The 27,833-nt window shown below is 48.5% G+C and overlaps 1 protein-coding gene and 1 pseudogene across 2 annotated transcripts in view; one reads left to right on the top strand and one right to left on the bottom strand.

The window, feature by feature from the left end:
* Positions 1-27,833, bottom strand: part of KHDRBS3 (KH RNA binding domain containing, signal transduction associated 3) — a 176,696-nt gene that overhangs the window by 78,387 nt on the left and 70,476 nt on the right. The gene's annotated exons all lie outside the window — the stretch shown is intronic.
* Positions 65-26,213, top strand: LOC141264129 (dystroglycan 1 pseudogene; annotated as a pseudogene).

The raw sequence follows: 27,833 nt of genomic DNA, 5'->3' as shown, positions 1-27,833 counted from the left end.
AGGGGCCATAGTGTCCACTGAGACCCCCATATCCTGCAGAACGCCACCATGAGGATGACGTCAGATGAATGCCCTCCGGACCCTCCTGGTGCTGGTCTTGGCCTCCTCAGTAAGGGCGGTCTGGCCGAATGATCCTGTGGAGCAGGGCCGTGACTGGAACCCCTGGCTCGAGGCCTCCATGCATTCCCTATTCCCGGACATTAAAGAGACAGTGGCTCCAATGAGCAGAATCCCAGACCAATTATTGAGGTTGAGAAGGAGACACTCGCATCATGGCTACACTGGGTGGGTGACACAATGGAGGGGCTTCCTTTGGACAGTGATAAATGGGTGTATGATATTTTTGTCACCACCTTCTTGCTGGCTCCTAACGGCTCATTCATCCCACAAACTTCCGATGTCTTCTCCATCGAAGTTCTCCCTGAGGACCATAGTGAGCCGCCTTCTATACGAATGGCTGGATCTGAATCCAATGATGTTTCTCCCTTCTTCTGTGGCACCGATGTGCCTGTCACCATCCTCACCATCATCCTAGATGCTGATTTGACTAAAATGAGCCCGAGAGTGGAGCTGCTGAGGAGCATGAGGGACTTCTCAGAAGAAGAGTTACATCACATGAAGTTGGTCCCTGTGGTCAATATCAGACTCTTTGATATGTCAGCATTTCCAGGCCTGGACATAAAGGTGAAGAAAGTGGTAGAGAATGGGGCACTACTGTCCTCAAAGGTTGGGTGCTCCATGGATCAGAACAGTGTGCCAAACATCTCTGTTGAGGTCCCAGCAAAGGAAGGTGCAATGTCTGCCCGCCTGGGCTACCTCATTATGGGGTGGCATATTACTGACCACAAGCCTCACATGCCTAAAAGACTTCAAAGAAAGATGTACACTACGCCAACCCCTGTGACGCTAGTTGGTCCTTCCACCACAGCTGCCCACGAGCCACCAGTAAAGATTGTCCCAACCTCAACATCACCAGCTATAGCCAGGCCGATGGATACAACTGTCCCTTCGGTCTGTGAGCCCATCCCTCTTCCTAATAAGCTGACCATAACTATCAGAACTAGGGGAACAGATCATGCACACCCCAACTCTTAATGTCATCCATCCTACAAGGGTGGAAGCTACCAGCATGGTTCCTGGCCATGTCACTCCAACACTGACCAGGCCTTCATATATAGAGCCCACGGCGACTAACATCACTGTCTGCAAGTACAAAGTCTGAAGTCCACCCTGAAACCTGCAACGACTGCCAGTACAGATTCATCCACGAAATCAACCAGAAAACCGACCCGAAGAACTAAACCTCCAAAAATGAGACCGCCAGATACCAAAACTCCACCTACCAAGATAGACAACTACTCCCAGCCGCACGTAAAGCTCTAACTGCAGTGTCCCCCACACATATAACACTGAACCTGAGCTCAAGAACCACGTGGATAAAGTCATGGCCTGGGTGGGGACTTTGAAGTTAAAATTAGAGATGAGCGTTGTTCTACTCGAACTGTTCGCCAATCTCAAATTCGAGCTGTTTTGTGCGGTGTTCGAGCCGTTCGGCGAACACGAACGATTTGAGAAAAATTCGGCTGTTCGAGGTTATGTTCGATAACTGTTCGTGCACCAAAATCATAACTGGATTTTTTCTCAGTAATGATGAAAATTAATATTAATACGCAGTTTGAGTGTACAGCGGGGTGGGGGGAGGGGCAGGGGATGGATCTCTGCAGGAATAATGAAGATCTCCATTTTTTTTTCTCTTTCCCGCATTTACAGTGGGGAGGTGCAATCTGTCAGCATATCAGCAGCGCACACACGGAGCGAAGTGCTTTTTTTCACACAAGCAAGGGCATGTGTCATTGGCAGTGTATGTCACATGTCCTTGCCCTATAAGACCAAGCCATTTTCCCCGTCGCCACCATTTTCTCACTGCTGCAGTTGCGTGTTAGACGGCACCGCTGTTGCTGTGTGCGCTATACCTTGTTAATTTCAAGCCAATTTTTGCACAAATCTACAGATAGCTTGGGAGTAGGGAATAGTTGTGATTGCAGTCCTTTTAAGGACTAGGTTACAGCATTTCCTACGACTTTTATCAGCCAGGTCTGTGCTCTTAAATAGATAGGTTGTGGGAGTAAAGACTAATTGTAATTGGAGTCCTTTTCAGGACTAGGTTACATCAGTTCCTATCAGTTTTTGCCAGGCAGGTCTGTGCCAGTGCTGTGCAAGTTTTTTTCACAGCATTTGGCTGAATCTAGCAAAGCTAATCCTTTTTGGCCTATTGCAGAGTGTGTTAGTCAGTGGAGTAGCCCATCTGTGTTGCAAGATATACCACCTGTGTATAGATTACCAATTTTTTTACTGCACCTAGTGAAGTAAAATCTTTTGGGCATAGCATCATTCTATTAGTCCATCTATACTGACCTACATCAGGTTGCAAACTGAATATATTTTTTTCTGCATCTACCTCTGAAAAAATATTGGGCTTGTAGCTGTGTGTGGGACTTGTTCTATTAATCCATCTATACTGACCTCCATCAGGTTGCAAACTGAATATAATTTTTTTCTGCATCTAGCTCTGAAAAAATATTGGGCTTCTAGCTGTGTGTGGGACTTGTTGTATTAGTCCATCTATACTGACCTCCATCAGGTTGCAAACTGAATATATTTTTTTCTGCATCTACCTCTGAAAAAATATTGGGCTTCTAGCTGTGTGTGGGACTTGTTCTATTAATCCATATATACAGACCTCCATCAGGTTGCAAACTGAATATAATTTTTTTCTGCATCTAGCTCTGAAAAAATATTTGGGCTTCTAGCTGTGTGTGGGACTTGGTCTATTAGTCCATCTATACTGACCTCCATCAGGTTGCAAATTAAAAATAATTTTTAACTGCATCTACCTCTGAAAAAATATTTGGGCTTCTAGCTGTGTGTGGGACTTGTTCTATTAGTCCATCTATACTGACCTCCATCACGCTGCAAATTCAAAATAATTTTTTGCCTGCATCTAGCTCTGAAAAAATATTTGGCCTTCTAGCAGTGTGTAGGACTTGTTGTATTAGTCCATCTATACTGACCTCCATCAGGTTGCAAACTGAATATATTTTTTTCTGCATCTACCTCTGAAAAAATATTTGGGCTTCTAGCTGTGTGTGGGACTTGTTCTATTACTCCATCTATACTGACCTCCATCAGGTTGCAAATTGAATATAATTTTTTTCTGCATCTAGCTCTGAAAAAATATTTGGCCTTCTAGAAGTGAGTGGGACTTTCTCTATTAGTCCATCTATACTGACCTCCATCAGGTTGCAAACCGAATATAATTTTTTTCTGCATCTAGCTCTGAAAAAATATTTGGCCTTCTAGCAGTGTGTGGGACTTGTTCTATTAGTCCACCTATACTGACCTCCATCAGGTTGCAAATTCAAAATAATTTTTTGTCTGCATCTAGCTCTGAAAAAATATTTGGCCTTCTAGCAGTGAGTGGGACTTGTTCTATTAGTCCATCTATACTGACCTCCATCAGGTTGCAAATTGAATATAATTTTTTTCTGCATCTAACCCAGCCAATAGTTTTGGCCTAATACCACAGTTTGGCCACTCAGCTCTGCTCGGTTCCCATCCATTGTTTTTTTGTGCAAACAACTCCAGAGTTGTGAATTAGTTAACCACCAAAATGAGTGGTAAAAGGCCTGCTGCTGGTGGAAAGGGGAATAGGCGTGTTGGGAAGGGGAAAAAAGGTTGTGTCCGTGGGGTAGGTGTTAAAGCAACAGTAACATCTGCAGAAGAAAGACCATCTTCCAGTCAAACTAAAATGTCTACTTCTTTTAGCGGACAATGTGATAAGATCCCTTTCTTACGGCCACGCCAATCGCTAAAAATTCCAGATGAGGCACAAAGACAGCAGGTGCTTCAACGGATATCAAGTGCTCCTTTAAGTGGGCTCTCCTCCACATCAACTTCAACATCACAAATACTCCAGTCCTCAAAGGTGTCACCCCAATCGCACTTGCTTCCTCACAGCTCCCAAATCTCCAGCTGCCCGTCTGAGTATGAGGTAGAACAGATGGTTGAGTCTGCAGAGCTGTTTTCTCATACTATAGCCTGGGAATCAGAGGTCGACTCCAGCGCTTCTGTGAATCCAGACGAGGAAATGATCTGCACTGATGCCCAGAATCTTTAGGAGTCGGATCCAGGACCAGACGCAGAAGGTTCTGACCATAATGTAGACCCTCATTCCCAAACTGTAACTCCTGTTGGTGAAGACAATGAGGAAGACGATGATGAGACTCAAATACATGATTGGAGCGACAACTTTAGTTTTTTGTCAGGGCAGGAACAGGTTGGCTCTGAGGACGACGGGTGTGATAACGCACAGGGTGATGATGATAAGGTTGGAGATCCCACTTACTGTCAACCCACAGTCAGCCAAGAAATGAGGTCAGCAGAGGAGGTGGAGGAAGATGCTAGTGACGACGAGGTCAGGTTGCGCCTTCCTGGACAGAGACGTAGTACTGGAAGCACGTCAACAACTGCATCCTCAAACACAACTCTGCCTCTCACCACAAGTCGTGGTGGCTCTTCAGGTCGCATGGGTGCTAAGCCTTGCATAGCCTGGGCATTTTTTCAGATCGATAAAGATGACCCAACTCGTGTTATCTGTAACATTTGTCAGCAAAAGCTAAGTAGAGGCCAAAAAATACATAGTTTGAGTACTTCATGCATGAACCGGCACATGGACATGAAGCATAAGTTGCAGTGGGAAGCTCAGGGTGCTACAATGCGGCCTAGCCGGCCGGGCCAACCACCGTCTGCCATATCTTGTGCATCCGCGGCCTCTTCATTCTCTGTGACTGGGGGGACAGTAGTCACACCTGTTTTGGGGCGCAGACCTGCCACCTCTTTACCCGCAACAGCCAGCGTGATTGGCAGGTCATCATTTTCTTTGGAGGTGGTAACACCAGCTGGTGTTGAGCGCTGTCCGACATCGATAGCACCACCTTTGGATCAAGGCAACCTAACATGTCCGCCTGCATCTTCCTCACAGACCGGCAGTTTGCCGGGGACACCCTTATCAACCCCGTCTAAGCACAATAGCCAGCCCTCGGTCCCTCAGATGTGGACAAGTAAAAGAACATTTCCTCCTAGCCATGACAAAGCTAAGAGGTTGAATTTCACCATCTGCAAGCTCTTGGCTACAGAAATGCTGCCTTTCCGCCTGGTGGACACAGAGGATTTTCGAGACCTTATGTCCGTCGCAGTGCCCCAGTACCAGATGCCCAGTCGGCACTACTTCTCAAAGAAAGGTGTGCCTGCGCTCCACCAGCATGTCGCACACAACATCACCGCTTCTTTGAGAAATTCTGTGTGTGACAGGGTGAATTTCACCACAGACACTTGGACGAGTAGGCATGGACAGGGGCGTTACATGTCGCTGACTGGGCACTGGGTAACTACGGTGACAGCAGGACAAGGGGCTGCTGTCCAAGTCTTGCCGTCCCCACGAGTTGTGCGTCAATCCTCTTTATGTCAAAGTTCCTCCACTGCTTCTGCCTCCTCAACCTCCTCTCGGTCTTCCACCTGCACCCAAAGCCTGTCTGGTCATGCCACAAGATTTCTAACTGTGCAGAAGGGATCCTGCACACCTCCTTAATATGCTGGCAGTAGGGCTCAACGTCATCAGGCGGTTTTTACTTTGAAATGTCTGGGAAATGTGAGTCACACAGCTGAGGAGTTGTGGTCAGCTCTGGAGAACCAATTTCATGAATGGTTGTCTCCACTGGACCTGAAACCAGGGAAGGCCGTGTGCGACAATGCTGCAAACCTGGGTGCGGCCCTTCGCCGGGGCAATGTCACACGTGCCTTGTATGGCTCACGTGTTGAACCTGGTTGTCCAGCAATTTTTAGCCCACTATCCCAGACTAGATGGCCTTCTGCAGAGGGCACGGTCGCTGTGTGCTCACTTCCGCCGTTCGCATCCCGCAGCTCAGCGACTTACATCTCTACAGAAGTCGTTGGGCCTGCCACTTCACCGGCTAAAATGCGATGTGCCTAACCGGTGGAATTCAACTCTGCACATGTTGCAGCGACTGTGGCAGCACCGACAAGCCCTGGTGCTATACGTTCTGACGTATAGCCTGGGCCAACGAGATCCAGAGGTGTGGCAAATCACGCTGGAGGAGTGGTCTCAGATCAGGGACCTATGCACCCTTCTGCACAGTTTTGAAATGGCGATGAAGATGTTTAGTGCTGACGATGCCATTATCAGCATGACTATTCCGGTGAATTACATGCTGGAGCACATGTTAAACAGAATTCGGAGTCAGGTGGTGGCACAAGAGGAGGTGGAGGAAGTAGAGGAGGAGGAGTTGTATGCGGAAGTGCTAACATCTGCAAGGTCCAGACGGTCGGCAGCACCAAGGCGGCAGGCATGTGAGGGTGGGGGAGATGGTTTTACCAGGGCGCATGGTAGCAGCCAAACTAGTGAGGAAGGTGCAGGAGCCCAGGAAGAGGTGGAGGACGAACTGATGGAAGACTCATCAAATGAGGGAGACCTTGATCACATTTCTGTTGTGCGAGGTTGGGGGGAGAGGACAGAGGAAGGAAGCATGATTGTTACCTCGCCACCAACACAACAGGGACTTGGTGCTCCTGGATGCGCAACACACATGAGTGCCTACTTGCTGCACTACCTGCAACATGACCCTCGAATTTTGAGAATTAGAAATAATCCTGACTACTGGGTTGCCACACTGTTAGATCCCCGGTACAAAAGTAAATTTGCAGAAATTATTCCTGCCATAGAAAGGGATGCACGCATGCAGGAGTATCAGCAGAGACTGTTGCAGAATCTTACATGTGCTTTTCCACAAAACACCAGTGGTGCACGTAGTGAATCTCACAGTTCCAACTTGCCAACCGTGGGACCGTCAAGTGTTCAGCACTCAAACCATAACAGAACCACAGTATCTGCTGGTAACATAAATTTTGCGCAATCATTTCACCACTTTTTTAGCCCATCCTTTGCAAGGCCACAGGAGACAAGAAGTCTGACACATAGTCAACGCCTAGAGACGATGGTACAGGAGTATCTCCAAGTAAACATTGAAGCCATGACTGTGTCACTGGACCCTAGCTCTTTTTGGGCTTCCAATCTGGATAAATGGCCGGAGCTAGCCACTTACGCCTTGGAGATCTTGTCATGCCCCGCAGCCAGCGTTCTGTCTGAACGTGTGTTCAGCGCTGCTGGTGGTGTGCTGACAGATAAGCGCACGCGGCTCTCCACTGATAATGTAGACAGACTCACGTTCATAAAGATGAACAAATCATGGATCCGAAACGACTTTTCTACCCCTGTGTCATCCTGGGGAGAGTAAAAGATGGATGATTGGTTAAAATCACTCTACCAACTGTTTTAAGCTTTCAAATTACTAATCATGTTTATCTGTATCTTGGCTGGAAAATAATTTGGGCTTTGTAGCAGTGTGCAGCACTGATTCTATTAGGCCATCTATAATAAGCTCCACCAGATTTAAAATTACTAATCATGTTTATCTGTATCTTGGTTGGAAAATAATTTGGGCTTTGTAGCAGTGTGCAGCACCGATCCTATTAGGCCATCTATACTAAGCTCCACCAGATTTAAAATTAATAATAATGTTTAGCTGCATCTAGCCCGGAAAATAATTTTGGGGCTCCGAGATGCGCAAGACACATAAGTGCCTTCTTGCTGCACTACCTGCAACATGACCCTCATATTGTCAGAATTCGAAGTAATCATGACTACTGGGTTGCCACACTCTTAGATCCCCCAAACTTTTCGATCAACCTTTTCATTTTAATAAAGACCAAAAAAATGGTCATTTTTGAAATTATAAGCATTAGCAGGTTATTAGAAACTGAAATCAAACAGTTTTCAACTCAAAACTTTATTCTAGGTGATGTTACATTTTCACATAGGACCCCTTGTTCGAAATTAGCTTCTGAACTCTCGTCCATTGAATTTGTCAGGTTTTGGATGGTTTCTGCTTCAATTGTTTTGCATGAGGACAGAATACCCTCCCAGAGCTGTTGCTTAGATGTGAACTGCCTCCCGCCATCATAGACACTCCTTTTGATGATGCTCCAGAGGTTCTGAATGGAGTAGAGGTCAGGGGAGCATGGGGGTCACACCATAAGTTTGTCCCCTTTTATGCCCATATCAGCCAGAGATGCAGATGTTTTATGTGCAGCATGAGATGGTGCATTATCATGCAAAAAAATGATCTTGCTGTGAAATACACGGTTCTTCTTCTTGAACCATGGCAGGAAGTGGTGTTTGAGAAAATCCACATACATTATGGAGTTCATCTTTAGCGCCTTCAAGGATCCTAAAGGGGCCGACAATCTCTCTCCCCATGATTCCAGCCCAAAACATTACTCCACCTCCTCCTTGTTGGCGCTGTAGCCGTGTTTGCGTGGGGTGTCCATCAACCAGCCATCCTCCACTCCATCCATCTGGACCATCGAGCGCTGCACGGCACTCATCCGTGAACAAAACAGTTTTGAAATCAGTCTTCATGTAATGTTTGGCCCACTGGAGCCGTTTCTGCTTGTGTGAAGTGGATAGAGGAGGTCGACAGGATGGCATATGCACAGCTGCAAACCTCTGAAGGACCCTGCATCTTGTTGTTCGGGGGACGTTGGAGGCACCAGCAGCTTCAAAAACTTGTCTGCTGCTATGACAAGGCTTTTTTGCCGCTGCTCTTTTAACCTGACGTAATTGCCTGTAGGAAAGAGTCCTCAATTTGCCCTTATCAGCACGCACACGTGTGTACTGTGAATCAGCTACATACTTCTTGATTGCCAAGACACTTCATCCTGATCATCGCACAATGTTGATTGTAGTCATGCCTTGACCTAAACACTCCACAATTTGTTGCTTCTCAGCAGCCGACACATCCTTTTTCTTTCCCATTTTGGCAGAAAATGTAGGCTGCTTAATAATGTGAGACAGCCTTCTTAAGTAGTCTTGCCTTTCATTGGACACACCTGCCAAACTAATTAGCACAGGTGTGTGCAATTGCTTACAGTGATATAAAGAGCCCTGACACACATCACCATCAATGAGTTTAACTGACAAACAAACAAATTCTTCCCTTATCACTCCTAAACACTTTTTGCATAATAATTTGGAACACAGTGTACATGTGCTTTTCCACAAAACACCAGTGGTTCACGTAGTGAATCTTACAGTTCTAACTTGCCAATCGTGGTCTGTATGGAGTTGTTCAATAAAGGGCCCAAAATTAAGATAACATAGATGGGAGAGGTCTCTATGAATAGGAATTCCTAAGTATTTGATACCCTGTGAGGGCCAGGCAAAGGGAAAGTTGGACTGGATGGAATCCTATATGGATTTGGGGAGGGAGACATCGAGGGCCTCAGACTTCGCTGCATTGATTTTAAAATTTGACCATGTAACAAAGTGATCTATTTCAGCCATAACAGCATGGATGGATATATGTGATTTGTAACGGGTCTGGGAGGCGGAACCTCTGAGCTACTATACAAGGGGGCAGCCCTTGTAAGGGAGCGGGTGGCAGTCTCTGGATGAACGGACAGGGAGATACGGCAAGTGATCAGGGCAGTCTCTGGGTAAAGGGTAGGTACGACCTGTGATGGCAGAGCCTCCGGGTAGGCTAGCAGGCAGATGGTAGATGTGTGCTCCCAGGTGAGCAAGCGAGAGTCTCTGGAATAACAGGTGGTCACGGCACGTGACGGCGGAACCTCCGGGCTGGCAAGCAGGCAGGTAACGGAGAAGCGCTCCCAGGTGAGCGGGCAAGAGTCTCTGAAGTAGCTGATGGTCACAGCACGTGACAGCGGAGCCTCCGGGCTGGCAAGCAGGCAGGTAACGGAGAAGCGCTCCCAGGTGAGCGGGCAAGCTGGTCCATAGACAGACTGACCGGAGTTGTAAGGCAGACCGTCGGACCTCAGGAAAGTAGGCAGGTAGCTGATGTGCGCTCCCAGGTGAGCGGGCAGGCTGGTCCTTTAGACAGACTGACAGGAGTAGTAAGGCAGACCGTCGGACCTCAGACTGGCAGACAGGTAACAAGTATTCAGGCAGGAATCAGGCAGGTAACTGGCAGGATACTGGCAGGTAACTGACAGGAAACTGGCAACGGGACCTGAGGGCTGAAGCACAGGTGAGACACAGGTGCAAACAACATTGCTCGGGCACCTCCATTTTGGAGGAGGTGCCTTATATATGATGAAGTCCTCCGGCCATTGGCCGGGGACTCCTTAGGACGGCGCGCGCGGCCCCTTTAAGAGGAGGGGAGCGCGCGCGCGCGCGCCCTAAGCACGGGGGCCGAGAAGGGGCGCGCGCTGAGAGCAGAGCGGGAGGAGGACGCCGGGAAGGAGCGCGCGCTGACAGCAGAGCGGGGAGAGGACGCCGGGCACGGAGCAGAGCGGTGAGGTGAGCAGCGTCCCTGCCTAGCAGAGGGCAGGGACGCCAGCGCTACAGTACCCCCCCCTTTAGGCCCCCCCTTTTTTAGGCCAGACAGAAATTTAGCTAGGATGAGAGGGGCATGGATGTTCTCCCGGGGCTCCCACGTTCTCTCCTCAGGACCAAACCCCTTCCAATCTACCAGAAAAAAGGTCTTTCCTCTTACCCTTTTGGTGGCAAGAATGTTCTCTACCTCAAACTCGTCCACAGCAGAAACCGGAGCAGGAGGCGTACCTGTAGACTTGGAAAAAGAGTTAAGTACCACAGGTTTGAGGAGAGATACATGGAAGGAGTTAGGGATCCGTAAGTTGGCCGGGAGTTTCAATTTATAGGCCACCGGGTTGATCTGACTGATGACCTCCAGTGGGCCGATGAACCGAGGCCCTAACTTATAGGAAGGGATCTTGAGCCGGACATATTTGGACGAGAGCCAGACTTTATCCCCAGGACGGAATTGAGGAGGGTCCAGACGTTTTTTGTCAGCGTGTCTTTTCATACGCTCGGAAGACAGAAGGAGTGCGGATCGGGTACTCTCCCAAATGGAGGAAAATTTGCTAACGAGAGATTCCGCAGCCGGGTTGTCCACCGAGGTGGAGACAGGAAAAGGAATCCGAGGATGCTGACCAAAGACTACAAAAAACGGGGATTTGGAGGAGGATTCGCTCTCGTGATTATTGTAAGAGAACTCGGCCCATGGTAGGAGATCCACACAGTCAGAATGGTGGGCATTAACGAAGTGCCGGAGGTAACTGGTCAGGTTCTGATTGATCCGCTCCACTTGACCATTGGACTGTGGGTGGTAAGCGGAAGAGAAGTCCAGGGAGACGTCTAGTAGTTTACAAGTGGCTCTCCAGAAGCGTGAGGTGAACTGTACCCCACGATCCGACACGATGTGGAGGGGCAGGCCATGAAAACGGAAGATGTGACGAATAAAGTCTCTAGCTAGCTCGGGTGCAGACGGGAGGCCTGGCAGGGGAACGAAATGAGCCATCTTGGAGAAGCGGTCAGCGACCACCCAAATGACCGTATAACCGGCAGAGAGTGGGAGGTCGGTTATGAAGTCCATTGCAATATGCTGCCAGGGGGCAGCAGGTACTGGGAGCGGAAGGAGGCGACCGGCTGGCAGATGTCTCGGAACCTTGTTGCGGGCGCAGGACACACAGGCAGAAACAAAGTCTATTACATCCTTGTGCAGGGTAGGCCACCAGTAGTGCCGGGAAATAAGCTGGAGGGTCTTCTTCTGACCAGCGTGGCCAGCCAGTTTGGACGAGTGACCCCAGTGAAGGATCTTCTCCCGATCAGGTACTGATACGAACGTCTTTCCGGGAGGAAGACGATTTAGACTCACGGGAGCCACCTGCATTACTCTGGCGGGATCGATGATGTGTTTCGGATCTTCCTCGAGATCAGATACCAGAAAGGATCGAGACAAGGCGTCCGCCTTGACGTTTTTGTCAGCCGGGCGAAAATGAAGGACAAAATCAAAACGAGCAAAAAACAAGGACCACCGGGCTTGGCGCGGGTTAAGTCTCTGGGCATGCTGGAGATAAGCCAAGTTCTTGTGGTCAGTGTAAATTATTACCGGGTGAAGAGCCCCCTCAAGCAGGTAACGCCACTCCTCCAATGCCAGTTTGATGGCCAATAACTCTCGATCTCCTATGGAATAATTGCGCTCTGAGGAGGAGAAGAGTTTAGAGAAGAAGCCGCAAGTTACCATCCTCCCGGAAGAAGATTTTTGAGTAAGTACCGCTCCAGCTCCAGAGGAGGAGGCGTCCACTTCCAGGAAGAACTGCTTGTTGCCGTCCGGGCGATGCAGCACCGGGGCGGAAGAGAAGGCCTGTTTTAAGGAAAGAAAGGCTTCTTCTGCTTCGGGCGGCCACTCTTTGGGATTAGTACCCTTACGGGTGAGCGCGGAAATTGGGGCAGTCCGGGAAGAGAAGTGTGGTATGAAGAGGCGGTAGTAGTTGGCGAAGCCCAGGAACCGCTGAATGGCCTTCAGCCCCTCCGGTCGAGGCCATTTCTCGATGGCAGACAGTTTCTCTGGATCCATTCGTAGGCCGGTCTGAGAAATAATGTAGCCCAAAAACGGAAGCGAGGTCTGCTCAAAGAGGCACTTCTCGTATTTAGCGAAGAGGTGATTCTGCCTGAGCCTGAGCAGGACCTGACGAACGTCCCTCCGGTGAGTCTGGAGATCCGGAGAGAAGACCAAGATGTCGTCCAGGTACACCACTATGCAGGAGTAGAGAAGGTCCCGGAAGATGTCATTGACCAACTCTTGAAAAACGGCAGGAGCGTTACAGAGACCAAAGGGCATTACCAGGTATTCATAGTGGCCGTCCCGGGTGTTGAATGCAGTCTTCCATTCATCCCCTTGACGGATACGAACCAGGTTGTACGCCCCACGGAGGTCTAGTTTGGTGAAGATTCTAGCCCCCCTCAGACGATCAAATAATTCTGGAATGAGCGGAAGGGGGTACTTATTCTTCACCGTGATCTGGTTTAGGCCTCTATAGTCTATACAGGGACGGAGAGAGCCGTCCTTCTTTTTAACGAAAAAGAAGCCTGCTCCCGCCGGGGAGGTAGATTTCCGGATGAATCCCCTGGCCAGATTCTCCTCAATATATTCGGACATCGACCGGGTCTCAGCAGCGGATAAAGGATAAATACGCCCACGGGGAGGAGTAGTACCGGGTAACAGGTCGATGGGACAGTCGTATGGTCTATGAGGGGGTAATGTCTCTGCCTCCTTTTTATTAAAGACATCAGCATAAGACCAATAAGGAATTGGAAGTCCAGGTAGATTAGCTGGGGTAGGAGAGGGACGGACGGGATGGACGGGAACCAGGCAGGTCTTATGACAGTCTTGTCCCCAGCGAAGGACTTCTCCGGTTTGCCAGTCAAGCACGGGTGCATGTCTCTGGAGCCAAGGCAGACCTAGCAAGAGGGCGTGAGAGAGTCCAGGCAGAACATGAAAGGAGATACTCTCAGAATGCAGCATTCCCACCTGCAGAGTAATGGATTCGGTGATGAGTTGGATGGGGCGTGGTAAGAGCCCCCCATCCACGGCAGCCACAGACAAGGGTACAGCCAGAGGTTTGGTGGGGATGCGGTATTTCTCTACCAGGGACTGTGAAATAAGATTCCCGGCTGCTCCAGAGTCCAGTTGGGCTAGTTCGAAATAACGGTTCTCCCCGTAGACGATTGAAACTGACAACAGCAGGGATGGAGAGGATTTATTCTTGTCTAGGTGGACCTCTCTGAGCGAACCTAGACACAGGCGTTTCCCGACCTTTCCGGGCAGGCACGGATCTGGTGCTCCTTACTGCCACAGTAGAAGCAGGTCCCCTCGGCACGGCGTAAGTCCTGACGGGTCTTGACCATCTTGGTCTGGTCGACCTGCATAGGCTCAGGAGGGTGTACCTGGTTAGAGACATAAGGAGTGACGGGTTTCTGAAAAGAAGGAGCTAGACGTGGTAACCTCCTCTCACGGGTGACCTCTCTGGCACGCTCCTGGAACCGTAGGTCAATCCGGGTGGCAAGAGTTATTAAGTCATCGAGAGTGGTAGGAGTGTCCCGACCGGCAAGTTCATCTTTAATACGGCCGGACAGACCCTCCCAGAAGACGGAAACCAGAGCGTCGTTATCCCAGGTCAGCTCCGAGGCAAGGGTACGGAACCGTATGGCATATTGGCCCACGGTGAGACTCCCCTGACGGAGGCGTAGCAACGATGATGCAGATGAGGTCTTCCGTCCGGGTTCGTCGAAGACTTTCCGGAAAGCCGTGAGAAAAGCAGGCAAGTTGGACACCAGGGGGTCTCCTCTCTCCCATAGAGGATTTAGCCAGGCCAGGGCCTCCCTGGTGAGATGGGACATGATGAAGGCAATTTTGGCCCGGTCGGAGTTAAACTGGTAGGACAAAAGTTCAAAATGCAGGGTGCACTGATTTAAGAAGCCCCGAGCCTGGACGGAGTCGCCTCCGAAGCGAGGAGGTGCAGAAAGCCGGGGTCCGGGGTAGGATACCATAGTATTAGTGGGCAGCGGAGCTGCCGGATTGCAAGATATGGCACTGGCGGAGGTTGTTGGTGGATCAGACAGAGTGTTCAGGCGAGTATTAACATTCCGCAGGTGACCCAGGATGGCCTCCTGTTGGGACCTCTGACGGGACAGTTCAAGACAGAGGTCCGAGAGCGAGGGAGCTTGGGTGCCACCGGGTTCCATGGCCCGAGCAATCTGTAACGGGTCTGGGAGGCGGAACCTCTGAGCTACTATACAAGGGGGCAGCCCTTGTAAGGGAGCGGGTGGCAGTCTCTGGATGAACGGACAGGGAGATACGGCAAGTGATCAGGGCAGTCTCTGGGTAAAGGGTAGGTACGACCTGTGATGGCAGAGCCTCCGGGTAGGCTAGCAGGCAGATGGTAGATGTGTGCTCCCAGGTGAGCAAGCGAGAGTCTCTGGAATAACAGGTGGTCACGGCACGTGACGGCGGAACCTCCGGGCTGGCAAGCAGGCAGGTAACGGAGAAGCGCTCCCAGGTGAGCGGGCAAGAGTCTCTGAAGTAGCTGATGGTCACAGCACGTGACAGCGGAGCCTCCGGGCTGGCAAGCAGGCAGGTAACGGAGAAGCGCTCCCAGGTGAGCGGGCAAGCTGGTCCATAGACAGACTGACCGGAGTTGTAAGGCAGACCGTCGGACCTCAGGAAAGTAGGCAGGTAGCTGATGTGTGCTCCCAGGTGAGCGGGCAGGCTGGTCCTTTAGACAGACTGACAGGAGTAGTAAGGCAGACCGTCGGACCTCAGACTGGCAGACAGGTAACAAGTATTCAGGCAGGAATCAGGCAGGTAACTGGCAGGAAACTGGCAGGTAACTGACAGGAAACTGGCAACGGGACCTGAGGGCTGAAGCACAGGTGAGACACAGGTGCAAACAACATTGCTCGGGCACCTCCATTTTGGAGGAGGTGCCTTATATATGATGAAGTCCTCCGGCCATTGGCCGGGGACTCCTTAGGACGGCGCGCGCGGCCCCTTTAAGAGGAGGGGAGCGCGCGCGCCCTAAGCACAGGGGCCGAGAAGGGGCGCGCGCTGAGAGCAGAGCGGGAGGAGGACGCCGGGAAGGAGCGCGCGCTGACAGCAGAGCGGGGAGAGGACGCCGGGCACGGAGCAGAGCGGTGAGGTGAGCAGCGTCCCTGCCTAGCAGAGGGCAGGGACGCCAGCGCTACATGATTGAGTGATATATACTAGGACATCATCAGCAAATAGAGAGCACTTGTACTCGGTGCCTCCCACCTCAATCCACCTAATATTGGGGTTATGGCGAATTGATGAGAGCAGGTGCTCCGTCACTAGGATGTATAAGAGAGGGGACAGAGAACATCCCTGCCTTGTCCCATTGGTGATTGTGAAAGGTGATGAAAATGTTCTGACGCGCCCCCTGGGCCTTGGGACACCCGGAGCCGGACCCTTTTTGGTGGATGCTGGTGGTTGTAGTCTCCGTGGCGGCGACCCGGTTCCGTGGCTCAGGGCGGTCAAACCAGTGGCGGAACTATTTATGTGGTTTTGATGTTTAAATGTCCGACTACGCCACCCGTGGATTGCGGTCAGAGTGAACCGCCGCTCCAGGGCAGACCGCTGAGGCTGGTGTTGTGGGTGCAGCAGAGCGTAGCATAACTCCCCATGGGAGGAGTATAGCCTCAGGGCAGTGAATGCGGAGGATGGGGGTGATGGTGCAGGGCAGCAGCAGTAACGACACGGAGTCAGTGATGCAGTCCAGGGCCTTTACTCACAGTTCTTATTATCCAGACCACGTCTGCAGGTAACGGCTGCCCACGTCGTACTGTGCTCAACAGGTGAGGGGCTCAGACAACTATAGATAACTTTGGAGCGCTTCACAGAACCCCCTTTGTGTGTCCTTTGTCTGGCCTTTCTTACCAACCCTTCTGTCCGGCTGCCTCGGGCCTCCTCTTGGTAAACTTGGCGCCAGTTTCCCTGACCCTGTGTGGTGCCTTCCTAGCGGGTGTAGCGAGGGGCTGCGCCACATAAAATGTCACAGCCTCCTGTTTCTAGCTGAGGGTCGTTTCCTGCCTCCACTAGTTTCGGGGACCGGTCTCCCCCTTTGGCCTGACTCCTCCACGCAGGTGGATTCGGGCGTGCGTTGGCGACTCGCCCGTCCGCACCCCTGGGATCCCTTCGTTCCTCGTTCCTGGAGCCTTCTCCGCTCCTCTTCCTTCCTTCTCCCTCTTCCAGGCCTGGGCCTCTGTTACTAGGCCCGCCTCCGGAGCAGAGCTCATGCAGAGCCCCTGCTCCCTGCCACTTCTGCTCAGACTTCTCTGCACTGAACTAAGATGGTGCCCACCTTTTATACTCCCTTCTCAATGCACCCAGGAACTGCTTCCTCCCTGCTCCTGCATTACAGGGTTCCCCTTCCTCAGTGTTCCCTCCCCCCACTCCAGCCAGGGACAGGGACTGTCGTGCCCATCTCAGGGGCATATTGGTCGCCCTGCCCCACGGCAATGTGGTGTAATGCATGCAGGTGTCGGGTCCTGATCCACACTCCATCCTTACCTGAGAGTGAGATATCACACCTCTGGGTGAGGTGCAATACCTCTGTAGCAACCGAGCCCTCAGGGTAATACAGTTCCATTTATCTTCAGCCTAGGTGACGTATTGCGATACAGGGCCGTGATTTTGGCTATAAAAGGGTCCCCTAGACCCCTACCCCAAGCTTTTTAAGAGAATCATATATGGCGTGCCAGGAGACTCTATGGAATGCTTTCTCAGCATCCAACGAGAGTATCTAATTAAAATTTTTAACTGCATCTAGCCCAGGAAATACTTTGTGCCTAGTAGCAGTGTCTGCTAGTCAGCGGATTATCCCGGCTGATAAGCAAGCTACACCACCTGTAGTTTGGACACTTCATTTTTTCAAAGGAAATGCTTCGGGACCACGGGATACTCAGTGAAGAGCATCAGGAGGCACCCCAAGGCATAGGGGCTGGGACTGGCAGTAGGATGCCTTGCGGTGGACAGCCGAGCTCGATCCTTATAAAAGCTTTTTAACTGCAGCAGCTTTAGTGGACGCTACTGGAGCTGGAATTACGCGGCTGCTGGCATGAGACTTGCCCTCCAATAGATCCTTGTAAATGGATTTAAAGTGTATTCATTCAAATTAGAGAGACAATTTAAATTAAAAAGCTTACAGCTGCCTCCACCACAGGGGGGCTCGCTCGACCCACCAGCGGACAGGCACCAGTATTGGGAGAGGGGGGCTGGCCGTCAGGGTTCACCGCGGCTCTGGCACAAACCCGGCGACACGGAGGTGGCATGGGCAGGAGCGGACTGAACGTGTCGGCTTCTCACTTTTTGGATTTTAGAAGGGCATGACATGCCTATATCTGTGTCTCCCCCTCCTTTTACTCCTCCACCTCTTTTCTTTTCGCATGACTATATGTACTTGTCACTTTTCCATGTGTTAGTTGTGTCTTCTGAGCAGTTTGTCAGCTTTTGGACACCTTTGAAGGTGTTTTCTATGTGTTTCTATGTGTTTTTGTTTGCCTGCCATTGGTTTTAACGGTGTTCGAAGGTGTTCGACGAACAGTTCGACGAACAGTTCGGCGAACAGTTCGGCGAACACACGGGTGTTCGACGAACCGAACCAAACTCGAACACTACGGGGGTGGCTCAACACTAGTTAAAATCCCCCGGACACTTTCTACGACAATGAGGATGGCACCACAAACAATCTGAGACTTAGGCTATGTGCCCACGATGCAGAAATGCTCCGGATTTTTTCCTGAGCGTTTCTGCATCTCCCTGGCAGAAAAACCACATGCGGATTGTACATGCGGATTGTACATGCGGATTGTACATGCGGATTGTACATGCAATTTTCCTGCCAGGGACAAGCAGATGTGAAGCGTTCTTCACATGCATTTCTGCATGCGGGTAATCAAGCGCTTTCCAAGCAATTTTAGCATCACTTGGAAAGTGCTTGACAACTTGGTCACACTATATAAATCCATGCAAACGGCATGGATTTATATAATGTGACCGAAAGAATGGTAAAAAATAAAAAATAAATATTTTCTTACCTTCTGATGGCCCCCGAAGTCTTTGTTCAATGCCTCTCGGATTGCCGGCAGCTTGCTGTACACTGAAAGGACCTGCCGAATTCAGCGGTAGCGTGGCCCGTCACATGACTAAATGACGTCATGGCAGGTCCTTGAGTCTACCGCGATCTGCCAGCAAGCCAAAACAAGGACACTGGGGGCCATCAGAAGGCAAGTATATTGTTTATTTTTTATTTTTTTATTTTTATTTTTTTTACAGGTTCTATGGTACCTGGGTCCGGAGGAGAGAGTCTCCTCTTCTCCAAACCCGGGTACCATCCGCACATTGAAATGCATGTAATCCGCATGTACAGATCCAGTGATGTGGATTACATGAGTTCCAATGCAAGTCAATGTCGGCAAAAATGCAGCGCTTTTGCAAAATTGGTAGAGCTACGTTTTTTTCCACATTGATAATCTGCAGCGGAAATTTCCGCAGCATGTGCACAGCACATGTGGATTATCATTGGGGAACATGGCAAACCTTCTACCAAGCGTTTTTTTAAGCGTGTCTGCAGTGGAATTGCCGCTGTGAAAGCAATTAAAAAGCGCATCGTGGGCACACAGCCTTACACTGGAGCCCAGGAAAAGTGCCAGCCCTCTCGACAAGACGTGGGTCACCCTCAACAGCACCAGCCAAGTCATGTACGGCATGCCCAATCACCGACACGTGGGCGATCACGAGTACTACTTGAAAGCCACGGACGGGGTAGGCCTCAGGCTGTGTGCCCACGATGCATTTTTGGTGCGTATTTGCAGCACGTAAACGGTCCAGAAACGCCTTGCATACCTTATCCCACGACTTCCTATGACATTCTGCAAGTTCTGTGCACATGGTCAGGATTTTTTCTGCGCTGATTTTACTCTCAGAAAAAATACAGACATGACCAATTCTTGTGCGTTTCTGCATTCGTATTTGCCTATACAATGCATTGGAAAAACGCATGGCAAATATGCATGCAAAAACACATCAAAAAACGCATGTAAAAACTACATGTGTTTTTCTGCCAAGGAGATGCAGAAATGCTCAGGAAAATTTCTGCTTCATTTCTGCATCGTGGGCACTTAGCCTCACTGCCGTAGATGCCCTCAACATCCAAGTATGGAACTTTTTCCTCAAGGAGCCATCACCCGTTAAATTTACGGCTTGGTTCCAGGGCGACCATGAATCCGCCCTCAATGACGTTGTGAGAGCAGGATTTATACTTTATCTATCCTCACTCCATTTTGATTTTTGTATGTGCAACTCATAGCTTTCTGAAATGGAGTTTGAGCTAGCATGTGCATTTTGTCCATGTACTTTGCTCTCAGAAAAGCCTGTGATCAGATACGGTTTTAGGAATGTCATTGCTTAAAGAGATAAGGAAAAAAGGAAACTAGAAGGTAGAGATTCCTAAAATCCAAAATATGAGTGCAGACAGAATTAGATTCAGCCAATGAGATTTATGTATGCTAATGCCAGCACATATATGGAGATAAGATGAGCCAATCACATTGCTACAATGTCCAAGAAATGAGAGAGAGAGAGAGACAGAGAAACAGAGTGAGACAGAGAGAAACAGAGAGAGAGAGAGAGAAACAGAGAGAGAGAGAGAGAAACAGAGAGAAAGAGACAGAGAGATGTGACACCCCAGGGGTCTGGTTGCCACAGTAATAGAGATATTACGTCTGAGAGCAGGTGGGAGGTCTCCTGGTCAGGAATCCTATGCATGCCACACCTCCTGCCCAGTCCTGGGAGGGGAAGGACTTCCCCTATATAAAACTGGGGCTGAGGCAGGGTTAGAGAGAAAGAGTTGAGAAGAGGAGAAGCAGCTATAGGAAAGAGAGATCAGGAGCTCTGGGGAAGTCGTGCTAAAAGGAATCAGGGGCTGGCAGCTGTAGAGCTCGCCCTGATTGAAGAGTTACCACCGGACCCGGAGTCCGAGGCTGTGGGGACTAATCCTTACCCAGCAGCAGAAACCGACCGGCAGGGGATTTCAGGTCCTCTGGCCAAGAAACCCGAAGGCACGGTCACACGCGTGGGACCAGCACCGCCGTCGTGGAGCGGAAGCCACTAGAAGGCCCCGAGTCACGGCCATACGGGTGAGCACCACACGGTACACTCAGGGACGTGGGCTACTTTTACCCGCCTCTAGCAAGGTAGCCAGAAGAGTACAATTAGTTGGGGAGGCCTACAACTCCGCCTGGCCAGGGGAAATCCCATCTGCTCAAAGACTGACCAGGCCCCGATCGCTAGCCAGTACTCCGGGAGGGTCTATCTTTATCACCAGTAAAGACCCTGAACTACACCGCATCGTCTCTGAGTGATTCCTGCTACCCCCATCATCCACGTCGGCTGCCCTGAGGCCATACCCCTCCCGTTGGGGGTTATACCATCTACGCTGCACCATCGTACCACCGGCCTCAGCGGTCTGCCCTGCAGCGGCAGCTCCATAGCTGCATTCAACGGGTGGCGTAGTCGTCCAACATCTACTGCTAATACTCAGCCACACAGTTTGACTCCCTGGGCACGGACCGGGTCACCGCCACGAGACTACTACCCTCAACAGGCCCGGCTCCGGGTAGTCCCCGCGTGCGCAACGCGACACCAAGTAGGCCCAGGGGCGCGACAGAGAGACAGAGAGACAGAGAGACAGAGAGAGAAACAGAGAGAGAGAGAGAAACAGAGAGAGAGAGAGAAACAGAGAGAGAGAGACAGAGAAACAGAGAGAGAGAGACAGAGAAACAGAGAAACAGAGAGAGAGACAGAGAGACAGAGAGAAACAGAGAAACAGAGAGAGAGAGACAGAGAAAGAGAGAGACAGAGAAACAGAGAGAGAGAGAGACAGAGAGAGAGAGAGACAGAGAGAAACAGAGAGAGACAGAGAGAAACAGAGAGAGAGAGACAGAGAAACAGAGAGAGAGAGACAGAGAAACAGAGAGAGAGAGACAGAGAAACAGAGAGAGAGAGACAGAGAAACAGAGAGAGAGAGAGACAGAGAGACAGAGGGAAACAGAGAAACAGAGAGAGAGAGAGACAGAGAAACAGAGAGAGACAGAGGAACAGAGAGAGAGACAGAGGAACAGAGAGAGAGAGAGAGACAGAGAAACAGAGAGAGACAGAGAAACAGAGAGAGACAGAGAAACAGAGAGAGACAGAGAAACAGAGAGAGAGAGAAACAGAGAGAGAGAGAGAGAGAGAGAGAAACAGATAGATAGAGAGAGAGAGAGAGAGATAGAGAGAGATAGAGAGAGAGACTCTATCTCTCTCTATCGTAGCACAGTGGCGCAGTGGTTAGCGCTGCACTTGCAGCGCTGGGGTCCTGGGTTCAAATCCCACCAAGGACAACATCTGCAAGGAGTCTGTATGTTCTCCCCGTGTTTGCGTGGGTTTCCTCCGGGTTCTCAGGTTTCCTTCCACACTAGAAAGACATTAATAGGGAATGTAGATTGTGAGCCCTGATGGGGACATTGCTCTTAATGTCTGTAAAGCATTGTGGAATTAATGGTGCTATATAAGTGAATAAAATTAAAAGTTATGATCCTTGTATTAAAGCAATTTCCTGTGATCACGTTTCCCTTTTTCATCATCTAATAGGGTGTAAGGATGACAAACTCTGCACGTCCGCTCCGTACCGAGGTTCATTTACATTCTCCAAACAATGCGAGAGCGGGATTTGTTTCCATTGATTAACTGAGAAGTTACATTACTGAATCCGATGGAGCAGAACAGGAGACATGCTGAGATTTAACCCAAAGCCTTAACATCCAGGATTGTATAGATTTCTTCTCGTCTCGCGTTTCAGGAGCCCATTTTTCAGTCTCTCTTTAGTAGATTAGGTAAATGTAGCTAAGTTGAGTTTGTCAGTCCAGTAAAACTGGATTGGCTATTTGACAGAGCTTGAGGTAAAATTAGACGTGGGCTTTAGCATGGTATAATGGACCTCTTATTAGATTTTGGGCCTTAAAGGCAATGATTTTTCTTGAAAAGTGGACAAGCCTGTTCTAAAAATAAAAAAATAAATTACACTCATCTTCCAATACCCAGCCGTTCCTCTAGTAGTCAGGTCCCCCACCCGTCACCTGGCTTCCTGTACTGGTGGGGGACCAACATGTAACTGCTGCAGTTCCAAAGTGTTTCTGCAGAGGCAAGTGATTGGCTGTAGCAGTCACATGTCCGTATGACCAAGGCTGAATGTACAGAGATTGGAAATGAACCATGATAAGAAAAGGAGTTTGCTTCATTTTTTATTTATAAAATCAGGCCACATTAAGGTTTTGTGCACGTAATGTCTTTCAGGCGGATTCCACCTGAAAACCCCCTAAAATGGCAGCAGGGATGCCAGCGGATCCTCTTTAGGAAAAAGCTGCCAGCATTTTCCTGGAGCAGCTTTGTGAGCAAAAACTATGGCGCCATCTAAAAAATGTTCTGCTTGCAAAAGAGAAGACTGAGAGGAGACTTAATAGCTGTCTACAAATATTTCAAGGGAAACGTCGAGAAGCAATGGGATGGGATGAAACTGAAAGAGAAGATACAGATTAGATATTTGAAGAATACTTTTTGATGGTGAGGGTGATCAATGAGCGTAACAGGCGGCCACGAGAGGTGGCGAGTTCCCCTTCAATGGACGTCTTCAAACATAGGCTGGACAGACATCTGTCTGAGATTTAGTGAATCCTGCTTTGAGCAGGGGGTTGGACCAGATGACCCAGGAGGTCCCCTCCAACTCTGCCATTCTATGTGCACTCAGCCAGTCAGTTTCCTATCCAAATACTTAGCAAAAAGACTAAGACATCTTCGGGGGTTTAAGTCACTTGTTTTTTGACTTGTGGTATTTGCTAACGTTTATTGTGCCAAATTCATCAAAATATTGCAACGCCATTCCTGAATTTGGTTCAAAGCAAAATAAAAAACAAAACAAAAAGGGTGTCTTTTCGGTCATTAACTATTTGAGACTTTTTAAACAAGTTGCTTCTTTTTCAAATTTTTGTTAAAAAAATGAAACTTTTGGAGAACAAGCATAAATTATGTCAGGGGGAACTGGAGTAGAGTTGGACCAAATTTTGCAAATATTTAAAAATTTAACAATTGATGAATCAGAAAAAAAAACATCTGGACTCCGCCCACAAAAAAAAAAAAAAACAGGCAAGTAGATATAAAATACATTTCAGAAAGGTACAAATAGTATAATAAATTGGGTGCAAACAAAAAAGCCAAAAAACTAGACAAAAAAACAGGTCCAAAGGCGATAATGTATCGAGGACTCAGTGTGCATTTAGCCTTCTTTGGGCAATGTGTTGACTGGAGGAGTTTTTCGTTTCCTAAAATTGTTTTGAAGAGTTCTTCTAGCTTTTAAGGACTGTGTGCATGGCAACTTTTAGACACCAGCGCAGTTGATGCGTTTCCAGGCAAAGCTGCTTTGGAAAAATGCCGGCGGCCTTGCCGTTGTTTTCGGCAGTCTTTTCCTTTATACTGTTAAGTATAGAGAGCAGACAGTTTTAGAGTGGAGGCTGCTCGAGGAATGAGCATGTGACTTCCGTTAACCACTTTAGGGTTTCCCAACCCTGAAGAGGTTAAAAGATGCGACATAAGACGCCGTGCGCGCCCCCTTTGACGACGCCGTGCGCGCCCCCTTTGACGACGCCGTGCGCGCCCCCTTTGACTGGACAGTGCATGGTTTGGAACATTTTCAATTAGGAGCTACTTCAAATAGTGACAAGCATTCCCTTTTCTCGCACCCGGCGTGGTGTTCAGTTGACCCATATAGGATTAAACTTTTTTTTTTGCGCACCCATAGACTTGAATAGGAAAGTCATCTGAATTTGTTCATGTAAAAATACCAGTCACACACAGCTTGTGTACTCAACCATACTAACCAGTCAAGTGCTATCCGTCCTTTAGTCTATGGGGCTGTGCAAGTCAGATTTTTTTTGCTAGGATGAAGTGGTCTGAGGAAAAACAAAAAATCACAGCATGCACGATTTGTCTCTGGTATTCGGATCACAATTGGACTTTCAAGTCTGTGGGTCCATGAAAAACCATCGGTCCACACTCTGATAACACCCAAGTGCTGTCCGACTGTCACGGACTGGCTGAATGGAAAAGTGGAGAAACTTTTTCTCCACCTCCGAGAACATCGGATCACACTCTGATCAAAGTCAGATCAGAGTGTGATTGGCATAATTGGGCCAATTTTCTCGGGAGAGAAAATCTGTGGTGTGACCCTAACCTAAGGACTTGGTCCTTCAGACAATCGTAATATATGGATGTGTGCTGTCCAAGAAAAAACAAAATCTGACAACACACTGACCAAAAAAATTCAATAGGGCTGCTCAGATGACAATTTTTTTTTTACATAGACTGAATATCCGAGTGAAAAAAAATTGCAGCACACACTATTCTCTCTTGAGTGAAACTCGCCCATTTAAAAAAAAAAAAAAAAAATCAAGTGTCATTTGAGTTTGGTCCAAGCGTCATCTTATTCAAATCAGTCCATGAAAATTGGCCGCTCTCGGATGGCATCCGAGTGTCATCCGATTTTTTTTACGGACCCATAGACTTTCATTGCAGATTTGGATCCAACACCCAGATCACAATTCAACATGTCTCCGTGATTTTGCACAGACCACTCGATCTGAGGAAAAGAACAGACATGTGAACAACTTCAGACTATCATAGGTTTAAGTGTCATCCATGAAAAACACGGATAGCATGCGTACGAGAAAAACTGATGTCGTAATGAGGATTAAAACACATGATAAAAATTAATGCTACTAGGACGACACCCGAGAAAAAAATAAAAATAAATCAGTCCGTTTCTGTCTATCAAGTGAATGTGTGAATAAAGCCTATTTAAGTCCACACGGTTTGGAACAGATTCAATTTCTCCATAACATGCAAAATGGACAATCTTGCAGCAAAAATTTGTGGAATTGAAATAAATCTATCATTAAAAAGAATCTGCAACAATGCATTTCACTAAGGATTGTGATATCTCCATTGTGACGTAATGGGAAATCTGTGATAATTTTGCTATCGAACAAGAAATTAACACACAGCAAAGGGCGAAACCCACAACACAAGTCGATATCTGCATGTAGAATTCCAATAGTGTGTGAAGATTACTCAAACCCCAATGTATCCCGCTGCGGATTTCACCTGCGCAGATCTGCACAGAAAATCTGCAGCATTTCCGTATCCAATGTATTTACGATTGAAATACAGGGCGAGATATAACTGAATGGAACTGGAAAAAAAAAAAATCACAGACTGGCCAAGAGATGAGGACGACAAGTACGTGAAAATAATTGTAAATAAGCAAATAGAAAAATAGAAACTTTATCACGCACTGACACAAGGACATGAAAAATAGAGCTGCGAGCAGGAGCGGTGACATGAGTTTCAAACAAAATTGCCAAAAACATAAATAAATCGCAATACAGAGCTCAATTCTGGAGAAAAATGATGACACAGGTCCCAAGGCAATCGCAAGCCAATTCATCTCTGTTACAAATGGTGACTCTTTAGGCGGAAATCCGTGAAACCTTTAAAAAGGGCCAAGATTACAAACCGCCAGTGCATCCTAAAAGGAATCTATCATCGGAGAATGACCGATGGGTTGCATCAAGTTATTTTAAGCATAGATTTTAACATTTTTTTTTTTTTTGCCGACACGTAACTTTTCAGCTTGTTCTGTGCACTGGGGGCAGAGGTAACAAACATTTTAATATTATAGGTGGGTGGGATTATGGGTGAAGATGGGTACTGTTTGTGGTCACTTGGAAGCTTTAATAGGGCTTCCATGGACTGGTTTAGCTTTAGCCAGTCTACCAGATCCCAGGAGCCCTCTCTGGTATTCACCCTTTAACTCCTGTACAGAAATCTGGACTTACAAAGACTCCCGGGTTGAGGCCACAAAGCAAGATGCTGGCCGGTGGAGCAAGCTAAAGGGTGATCGCACAAGGACGGTACCAAGAAGTCAAAGTCTGAAGCAGAATCTTTAGGCAGGAGAATAGAAAGGAAATGGGCCGAGGTTGGAACAAGGTAAGAACAGGCAAAACAGGAGCAAACATACAGCAGATAACCAGAGTAGTATTCCCTATAACTGGCAACGGAAACTGACTCACTAACTAGCCAGGAATTAACCTCCAAGCTTCCAGGCTGAGCAGAACCAAAAGCCAAAGGAATAAAACCAGGCTCCTGTTTTGTTGCCCTGCGTCACCTGCCAATGCGAAAGGCACAGGCATGGTTGTCACAGATTACACCTTTATTATAGAGCTTGAAGCTGATAACTATCTACCATGGATAGGACACAGCCCATCTCCACCTCGCTCTCCCCGCACAGTGACTTCTGCACACAGGTAGTGTATGACCACTGTACTCTCCCAAAGAAGTCAATAGATATCTTCCCGGCTCAGTCTTCGTGGCCAGGAGGCCGATTTTTACAGCTTGTGGCTAAATGACTACGTGCACATATCAACTTTACAGTCAGAGTAAAATAAGATTACAAAATGAGGTCCATCAAATATTTAGTACTTAAAGGGAATTTACCACTAGGTTTTTGCCACCCAATCTGAAATACGCATAATGGAAGGATCGAGACCCTAATTCCAGCGATGCACCCTTACTTGGCTGCTCGCTGTAGTTTTGATGAAATCACTGTTTTATCAGAAGGAGATTATAACTAGAGGTCCAGTAAACCTGCTGCCACATTCATAAGCCCGTCTTGAACACTGATTGGCAGTGTAGATTGAAAGCTGCCAATGACAGGTGTGGGAGGGGTTATACAGAGCTCAGCATTCAGAGAACTGCAGAGAAAACTGATTTTATGAAAACTGCAGCAAACAGCCCAGTAAGTGATACAAAGTATGAGTTCTAGACAAATCTAATTGGTATCAAATTTTGCAAAAAAATAAATTTATGTTTTTTTGGGCCAATTTAGCAAAATGACTGCCATCTGGCTAAATTATAGAGAATTGGGAAGGGGTTAAAAAAATGTACATTCACCTGGCACTAACCTGTCTTGCTGTCCATCCCCTGGTCTGGAGTGGTCTTTAATCGGATGCCATGTCTTCTTCCGACTCCTGGCGTCTTCAGTATTGATTAGGCCGGGAATTATGCAACATCGTGACAACACAGGGACTAATCAACACCAAAGATGCCAGGAGTCGGAGGGAGAGCACCGAACAGAAGGAAAAACCGCACAAGACCAGAGCGATGTTACGTAACTGGACAAGTGATGGTCAATTGAGTAATTTTTTTTTTTATTTG

Source organism: Phyllobates terribilis, unplaced genomic scaffold (genome assembly GCF_046119375.1).
Source record: "Phyllobates terribilis strain yellow unplaced genomic scaffold, ASM4611937v1 Scaffold_4__5_contigs__length_816908805, whole genome shotgun sequence".
NCBI lineage: Eukaryota > Metazoa > Chordata > Amphibia > Anura > Dendrobatidae > Phyllobates > Phyllobates terribilis.
This window is presented reverse-complemented; position numbering and strand designations above follow the sequence as displayed.